The 9,710-nt window shown below is 44.0% G+C and overlaps 1 pseudogene; it reads left to right on the top strand.

Annotated features, from left to right (window-relative positions):
* Positions 1 to 1,200: 1,200 nt before the first annotated feature.
* LOC147975093 (uncharacterized) lies at positions 1,201 to 2,313 on the top strand (annotated as a pseudogene).
* The last annotated feature ends 7,397 nt before the right edge of the window (positions 2,314 to 9,710 follow it).

Below are 9,710 nucleotides of genomic sequence, written 5' to 3'. Positions count from 1 at the left end.
AGGAATGTATGGTTTGCTTTAAGCACGGATGGCATTAATCCTTTCGGGGAGCAGAGCAGCAATCACAGCACCTGGCCCGTGACTCTATGTATGTATAACCTTCCTCCTTGGATGTGCATGAAGCAGAAGTTCATTATGATGCCAGTTCTCATCCAAGGCCCTAAGCAACCCGGCAGTGACATTGATGTGTACCTAAGGCCATTGGTTGAAGAACTTTTACAGTTGTGGAATGGAAACGGTGTACGTATGTGGGATGAGCACAGACAGGAGGAATTTAACCTAAAGGCGTTGATGTTCGTGACCATCAACGATTGGCCCGCTCTCAGTAACCTTTCAGGACAGACAAACAAAGAATACCACGCATGCACGCACTGTTTAGATGACACTGAAAGTATATACCTGGACAAATGCAAAAAGAATGTGTACCTGGGCCATCGTTGCTTTCTTCCGACCAACCATCAATGTCGAAAGAAAGGCAAGCATTTCAAAGGCGAGGCAGATCACCGGAAGAAGCCCGCCATGCGTACCGGTGATCACGTACTTTCTATGGTCAATGATTTACACGTAATCTTTGAAAAGGGTCCCGGCGGACTAGCTGTTCCGAATGACGCTGAGAGACACGCACCCATGTGGAAGAAGAAATCTATATTTTGGGACCTACCCTACTGGAAAGACCTAGAGGTCCGCTCTTCAATCGACATGATGCACGTGACGAAGAACCTTTGCGTGAACCTGCTAGGCTTCTTGGGCATGTATGGGAAGACAAAAGATACACCTGAGGCACGGGAGGACCTGCAACGTTTGCACGAAAAAGACGGCATGCCTCCGAAGCAGTATAAAGGTCCTGCCAGCTATGCTCTTACGAAAGAAGAGAAAGAAATCTTCTTTGAATGCCTGCTCAGTATGAAGGTCATGACTGGCTTCTCGTCGAATATAAAGGGAATAATAAATATGCCAGAGAAAAAGTTTCAGAACCTAAAGTCTCATGACTGCCACATGATTATGACGCAACTGCTTCCGGTTGCATTGAGGGGGCTTCTACCGAAAAACGTCCGATTAGCCATTGTGAAGCTATGTGCATTCCTCAATGCAATCTCTCAAAAGGTGATCGATCCAGAAATCGTACCAAGGCTAAGGAGTGATGTGGCGCAATGTCTTATCAGTTTCGAGCTGGTGTTCCCACCATCCTTCTTCAATATCATGACGCACGTCCTAGTTCATCTAGTCGACGAGATTGTCATCCTGGGGCCCGTATTTCTACACAATATGTTCCCCTTTGAGAGGTTCATGGGAGTCCTAAAGAAATATGTCCGTAACCGCGCTAGGCCAGAAGGAAGCATCTCCATAGGCCATCAAACAGAGGATGTTATCGGGTTTTCTGTTCACTTCATTCCTGGCCTTAAGAAGATAGGTCTCCCTAAATCGCGGTATGAGGGGAGACTGACTGGAAAAGGCACTCTTGGAAGTGACTCAATAATATGTAGGGACGGATATTCTTGGTCTCAAGCACACTACGCAGTTCTACAGAACTCTACCTTGGTGACCCCGTATGTCGATGAACACAAGAACAGTCTGCGCTCCAAACACCCGAAGCAGTGTGACGACTGGATTACATGTGAACACATCAGGACTTTCAGCAGTTGGTTGGAAACACGTCTCAGAGGTGACAACACTGTTTGTGATGAGCTGTACTTGTTGTCCAGGGGACCATCTTTGACTGTATTGACTTACAAAGGATACGAGATAAATGGGAATACATTTTACACGATCGCCCAAGATCAAAAGAGCACCAACCAAAACAGCGGTGTCTGCTTTGATGCAGCAATCGAGAGCGGAAAGGACACATATTATGGTTACATAGTGGACATATGGGAACTTGACTACGGACAGGATTTTAAGATCCCTTTGTTTAAGGGCAAATGGGTCAATCTGTCAGGCGGCGGGGTACAGGTAGACCCATAGTACGGAATGACAACAGTGGATCTGAAAAATCTTGGGTACACTGACGAACCGTTCGTCCTAGCCAGTGATGTGGTACCGGTTATCTATGTGAAAGACATGTCTACCAAAGCGAGAAAAAGAAAAGATAAGGAAGCGAATACATCATACGATGAGCCAAAGCGCCACATAGTTCTTTCAGAAAAAAGGGATATCCTGGGAGTGGAGGGCAAGACAGACATGTCTGAAGATTATGAAAAGTTTCATGAAATTCCTCCCTTCAATGTCAAGGCTGACCCAAGCATCCTGATAAACGATGAAGATTATCCTTGGTTACGGCGCAATAAGCAAATGACACAAGCGAAGAAAAAGTGAAGACTTTCTCCCGCAACTATTATGATGATACCATGCCAACTTTGTAACACACGAGTATGCTGTGCCAACTTTTTCAGAGTTCATTTGAAAACTATGAATTTAGGTTGAATTTTCTCTATATGTGCATCTATGTTCATTTTTTAGTAAAGTTAATCACAAACTTGTGATTCACACAAATTTCAAAGAATTCAAATTTTAACTATTCAAATTTGAAAACTAATGGCACTAACAGAAAGTTTATAATTTTTCTAAAACTAATGGCACTAACAGAAAGTTTATAATTTTGCTGACCTAAAAGCAAAAAGAAATAAAAAATCAAGCAAAAAGCAAAAGAAAATAAATAATGCAGAAAACAAAACAAAAAATCTGGAAAAAAATAAAAATAGCAACAATAAGTATTTTTTTTATAAATAGAAACAAAATAAAATAAATAAAGCAACAAAGAAAAATAAAAAAACTAAAAAAATGTTTTCAAATTTGAAAACTAATGGCACTAACAGAAAGTTTATAATTTTTCTAAAACTAAAAGCAAAAAGAATTAAAAAATAAAGCAAAAAACAAAAGAAAATAAATAATGCAGAAAACAAAACAAAAAATCTGGAAAAAAATAAAAATAGCAACAATAAGTATTTTTTTGTAAATAGAAACAAAATAAAATAAATAAAGCAACAAAAAAACTAAAAAAAATGTTTTCAAATTTGAAAACTAATGGCACTAACAGAAAGTTTATAATTTTTCTAAAACTAAAAGCAAAAAGAATTAAAAAATAAAGCAAAAAAAGAAAATAAATAATGCAGAAAACAAAACAAAAAACTGGGAAAAAATAGTAACAATAAGTATTTTGTTGTAAGTAGAAACAAATTAAAATAAATAAAGCAACAAAGAAAAAAACAAAAAAAGTGTTTTCAAATTTGAAAACTAATGGCACTAATAGAAAGTTCATAATTTTTGAAAAACTAAAAGCAAAAAAGAATTAAAAAATAAAGCAAAAAACAAAAGAAAATAAATAATGCAGAAAACAAAACAAAAAAACTGGAAAAAAATAGCAACAATAAGTATTTGGTTATAAGTAGAAACAAAATAAAATAAATAAAGCAACACAGAAAAAAAAAAGTGCCACCTACTGGGCCCCCACGGCCTAAATACGACTAGAAACCCTACCGTGGGCCAGGATTCAGGTACGCAGAAGGCCCAGTAGGCCCACAAGCACACAGCGCAGGGTTAGGCCCGAAAGCCTGCATTTGAGAGGAGCTCGAGAGGGAAGGCGCAGTAGCACTTATAAATCACTCTCGAGCTCTCTCAGCTAGCAAGGTGCGACTAAAGTTTTGGCGCGGGGCAGGCGCAGGCCTTTGTTCCCGGTTGATGGCACCAACCGGGACCAAAGGCCGCCGCTTCCCGCCCTTTGGGCTGCTGAAAAGAGGCCTTTGGTCCCGGTTGGTGGCACCAACCGGGACTAAAGGGGGCATTGGTCCCGGTATGAGCCACGAACCGGGACCAATGCCTTTGCTATATAAGCCAGCACTTAGGAATTTTTCACATTTCCCTCGCAGTTGCCCCCGACGACGTCGAGCACATCGACGCCGCCAGGCTGCCCCGACGCCGCCCGCTGCCCCCGCTGTCGCCGTCGCCTGCGCCCGTCGTCGCTGTCGCCCGCGCCCTCGCTGGCCGTCGCCCGCGCCCGTCGTCGCTGTCGCCCGCGCCCTCGCCCGCGCCCGTCGTCCCCGTCGCCCGCGCCCGCCATCACCGTCGCCCGCACCCTCGCCGGCCGTCGCCCGCGCCCATCGTCGCAGTCGCCCGCGCCCTCGTCACCCGCGCCCGTCGTCGCCGTCGCCCGCGTCCTCGCCGGCCGTCGCCCGCGCCCATCGTCGCAGTCGCCCGCACCCTCGTCACCCGCGCCCTCGCCGGTCGTCCCCTGCCCCGACGCGTCGCCGCCTCTGTGAGCACCGCGCGTCTGCCGCCCCCGCCGCCGCCGTGCAATTTTTTTTAATTATACATGTTTTTAGATTTTCATATATATATGTATGTATGTATTTTTTAGATATATGTTTTTTATGTATGTTCATATATGTTTTTTTATGTATGTTCATATATGTATATATGTGTGTATTTTTTCAATTGTAATGATGTTTTAAAAATACATATATGCAGAAGTTAGATTTTTAATTAGAAAAGTTTTATCTATATATGTTCTCTGATTTAGTACATTTTAGGTTAGTTTCATTTTAAAAAAAGTTTTATATATTTAGGAAGAAGGAATAGAAGGAAGAAGAAGGAAGAAAAGGTTTTATATATGAGGGTCGAGAGGGGGTCGACGGTCGCCGAGGGGTCGAGAGTCGTCGAACATGAAAGGAAGAAGAGGATAAAAAAAGAAGAGGAAGAAGAAGAAAAAAAAGAGGAGAAGAAAGAATAGAGGAGAAAGAAAGCTCCTCTATTCTTTCTTCTCCTCTTTTTCTTTCTCCTCTATTCTTTCTTATCCTTTTTTTTTCTTCTTCTTCCTCTTCTTTTTATCGGGAACGAGGGTCATCGAGGGTCGCCGAACATGACAGGCAGAAGAGGATAAAAAAAAAGAGGAAGAAGAAAAAAAAGAGGAGAAGAAAAAATAGAGGAGTTCTTCTCCTCTATTCTTTCTTCTCCTCTTTTTTTCTTCTTCTTCCTCTTTTTCTTCTTCCTGCCCAAAACCGTAGATCTCACATATACTTCTGCCCATTGATTCAATACTATTCTGCTTTGATCTTCGACTATTTTTCTTATTTTCTGAACTTGCTTCAGATCCAACGCCGTAACAAGACCTTGTGAAACCCGTTTGTGCATACTTAACCATCCGCAATCTCCATTGCTTTAATGTTTAGATCAGACGGTTTAACCTGATAGAAAATTTTCCAAACTGGTATATGCCATTAGTCCCCTTGTTGAACCGCCATATGTTGTTGCTTCATAAAACTCCGGTTTAGATAGATCTGCTTCCGGTTTAACGTTGCACAAATCAATGTACCTTGTAGATTTCATCATGGCCAAGCAAGTGTATGAGTGCAACTGGGTCCCTTCTCGCGTCACAGAGGATCAACTAGACGATTTAGTCCTGATTGGCGCCTTGGGCAGCAAAGACACCATCCATTGGAGGGCTCCTGGCAAAGAATGCCCCCCCACACCTCGAGAAGGAGAGGTTGTTGTCTTCGTAGACCACTTAGCCCGGGGTTTTAAACCGCCCGGTTCTAAATTTTACCAGGATGTTCTAGCTGATTTCCAACTCCATCCGCAAGACACTGGCCCCAACTCTGTTACAAATATGTGCCACTTCCAAGTGCTCTGTGAGGTGTTCTTTCAAGAGGAGCCCACAGTGGAATTATTCAGAGATCTTTTCCATTTAAACCGCCGTACTGAGTTTACTGATGGTTCAAATACGGAGTTGGGTGGAATGGTGATTCAAAAAAGGAAGGAGGTCACATACCCTCACGCCAAGCTGCACAGTCACCCCAAGGAGTGGAATCAGACATGGTTCTACTGCAAAGACACCTCCCTTGCTGGTGAGAATCCCTTGCCTGGTTTTCGTCCGGAGCGGCTCAGCAATACCCATCCTTTTCCTCAACGATTGACTGCCCAGGAGAGAAGCAAATATGCTCCCCGGCTGTCAAAGCTCAGAGCCTTTATGGCCAACGGTTTAACAGGGGTTGACCTTGCTCGCTGTTGGATATCATGGAGCATACTGCCCCTTAGTCAGCGCTCCGGTTTGATGTGCGAATATACTGATAGTGTGGATGACCCACTGCGACATTCAAGACTCCAGCTGTCCGGTGAGGAAATCACGGAGGCTGTGCGTAAGATACTGAATGAACCGGAGCACATCTGCGCTAGAACCGGCCTGCTTCCCTTCTGCGCCACCAACAAACCGCCAGCTGTAAGACTTTGATTTTTCTTTTTGCTGAATCTGTTATCGATATGTCTGGCCATTGTTTCTAATATCAGTGTCTGCATAATCAGGGTGATGATCTGTTTTGGAGCAAAAAGCTGCCGCGGGAGAAACCAGAGAAAGCAGATAAACCGGAAAGAGCAACCCGGCAAAAAACTAAAGCTGTGAAGAAGACTGCCCACCGGAAAAGAACCACTACATCTTCTAATCCTCCCCTGATGACGAGGTGGATAATCCGGACTTTGAGGTAGAGCTTGATTCACTTGGTTTATTTTTTATGCATCTTATTGATGATGATATTTGTCAGGATTATGTCGAAGCCAGCCATGCGGATGTTGCAGAGGTAATTATTCTCTCTTCCGATTCAGAAACTTTGCCTTCACAAAAAATCCGTCAGGCAAACCGGAAAGTTAAATTTTCTCATCCTCTTGCTTATTTGGATCCTAAACTTCTTATGAAGACTCAACAACACGAAGCTCGCCGCACCACCCGGCACAGCGGCCAGGTAGTTACCTCTGCCGGTTTACCGAACAGTCCGGTTCAGAAACGTCATTCCGAGGTCTCTAATTCGCTTGTCAGTACTTGTCCTAAAGCGGGCTACTTTCGTCAACCTCTTAATCCGTCTGACTCCGATTATCAGGCTATTTCCCACTCATCTTCTGGCGAGTCGTCGGCTACTCAGCTCCCACCGCTCAAAACGGTGCTTGGGTAAGCTATATTTATTGTGATGTTTGTAGTATATTGCCTTAGAACATATGCTGCATTTAATTTTGTTTTTTCTCAGGGCCAAACCTAGGCCGAGCAAGAAGGCCCGCCTGGATAAAGCGGCCGAAGAAGATGTCATTCTTGAACCGGGCACAACACCCAATCTTGAAGCGGCTATTCCTAAGGATATTCCCAATGATCCACCACAGCCAGATGATGATCTTACTGCTGAGGAAAGACCTACTGATACCTCAGGTCCTATCCATCAGCCCACAGGTTCCCTCCGGGTTGAAAGCTCCACCGGTCTCGCGAAACCTACTGAAAAGTCAACAGCTCCAGTGCAAACCGGCGGTACGAATGATGATGAAGTTGTCATTACTGGCACTGGCCATACTGAGCCAAGCAACCCTGTCGCTTTATCCAAACATTCTGCCAAGGAGGAATTAGCTGCTTTTGGCAAAGGCAAGTGGAATGCTGATCTGACGGCCTACGCTGCTCTGAACGCCCGAGATATCCATTCCGGCTATCTAAACTGCCTGTATACCAGCCGTGACTATGAAGTCGGTCTGGTTAATATGATGAAGGATCAATATGAGGTAACTTCCATATGCTCCTTCTTGCTTGTATGCTTTCATTCTTGTTGACTCTCCTAGCCCCTAAGGGCCGATTTGAAATATTCTTTCAAACCGGGACTTAATAATATGAATCTTGATGCTTTGAAATTTGCTGATGTAGTCCCCAAGGGCCGGTTCAACTTAGCGTAGTTAAACCGGTACTTTAAGTAAATGAAACTGCCGCATCAGAATACATATGATCAAATAGCCATTAGCCCCCAAGTGCCAAGTTGAATACTTGTATTGAGCTTGGGACTTTGTAAACAATTGAAAGATGAAGATCGAATATGCATTAGCCCCCAAGTGCCAAGTTGAATACTTGTATTGAGCTTGGGACTTTGTAAACCATTGAAAGATGAAGATCGAATATGCATTAGCCCCCAAGTGTTAAGCACATAACTTGTTATGTGGTTGGCACTTGAATCCTTCTACCGATTTGTCGAAACATATATATGTCTGCCTGCAGGCGGAGCTGAAGGTGAAAGAAAACCAAGTCGTCGATCTTCAAGAAAACTTGAAAACCCAACAAGCTGAAACCTCCAAAGCAAAAGAGGAATTGGCCAGTGCCTTAAGCGCCATGGAACAACTTAAGGAGAACTTCAAGAAGAAACGGGCGGATTGGGCCACTGAAAAATCCGCTTTGACCAAACGAGCAGAGGATGCTGAGGCTGCATTAAAACCAGTGACAGATGAACTGACCAGCATAAAGCGGCATGTTCATGCCATGACCACTGCTATCTTTGGTAAGCCATCTTGCCTTCTGAATTGGTTCTGCCTTCTTTACAGGGTCGCCGGTTTATTAACCCTTTATGGTATTTCAGGGACACGCATTGGTCACTTGGGGTCAGATGTGCGGAAGAAGCTAAAAGCCGCCTATACATTGGTTGAACAATTGTATACTAGTGCCCAGCGGATCATCTGTATCGCCTCTCATAACAAACCGGCGCCTACTTTGATTCAAGATACTCTGATGAAACTGTCAGTGCTTCCTGCCCAGATTGAAGAGCTAAAGAAATCTGCTGCTCGAACCGGCGCAATCAATGCTTTAATCCGGGCAAAAGCCTGGGTGCCGGATTTTGATCCTGTTGAAGCGGCTCAGGGCTATCCCAGGTTGAAGGAAGACGGGTCAGAATTCGGTGAAGCGGATCTGCGAGCGATAAACCGGGAGGTGCGTCTACTAGCTTGTCAGTTGGCTGAGGAAGCAGACTTGTCTCATTATCAAGCGCAATATGACAGTCAAAACAAGCGAATAGCTGCGCCAATCCATGAATTGGAAAACCTGATTCCTCCAATCCGTAAGCATACTTACGCTCCCGATATTGACCCGTCCTTGCTGATCCATGATGAAGCTGTTTTTCAAGCATTAATGGGAATCGACTGGACAACTGTGGATTTCCAGCCACTGGGTAGGGATGCGGAGGCTGAAGCGGCGCAGGACGACCCACAACCATCAGGCCAGGCTGGTGAACAAGCTTGAACCGGACGCCGGTTTAAAACTGCCTCTTCTTCGCGAAAAACAATTATATTATTATGGGCACCATGTTGCCTTGTAATAGGCTAGCTGATACCTTTGATGTTAACATGCCTTCGTGCATAATTTGTTCTTCCTGTGGCAATGAACTTTCCAAAACACTTTCTGAAATGAAAAATTCATCAAGTGCCACCGCGGTTGTACCGTCAGGCGGAATATGATGTCTGCATATATGAAATCAAAACAAAATTTTAAGTGTGACCAAATTTTGAGATACATAATACCTGCCGTCATTGAGCGTGAAGTTGGCTTGGCCAATCTTGAAGCGGAGTTTTGCAAACCCATACTGTTGGAGGAGATAACAGCTCCTATATATATATGACGCTGGTTTACCATGTAGACTGTGCCGGGTTATGATAAACACCATGTTACTCCATAAGAGGATGTTAACAACAAGGATCAAACCGGACAAATAGTCTCCGGATTGACGTGAACTGTGTTCCGTCAACTGATTGGTAAAAAAAACTTTGTCGGTTTAAAGAACACAATAAAAAGCGAAAAAACCCCTTCAAAGAAAAGTAAAAAAGCAACGACAAAAACGTTTGCCAAAAAGATTTATTTAAGGTGATCAAATGGCGTAACCATGGTTAAACACGACCAAGCTCCCGTTAGGTGTAACTATGGTTCTAGTTAACCAGGT

This window comes from Triticum urartu, chromosome 4A (assembly GCF_056163025.1).
Source record: "Triticum urartu cultivar PI428250 chromosome 4A, HENAU_Tu73, whole genome shotgun sequence".
Classification (NCBI taxonomy): Eukaryota; Viridiplantae; Streptophyta; class Magnoliopsida; order Poales; family Poaceae; genus Triticum; species Triticum urartu.
Note: the sequence above shows the minus strand (reverse complement) of the source record. Positions and strands in the feature narration are given on the sequence as shown.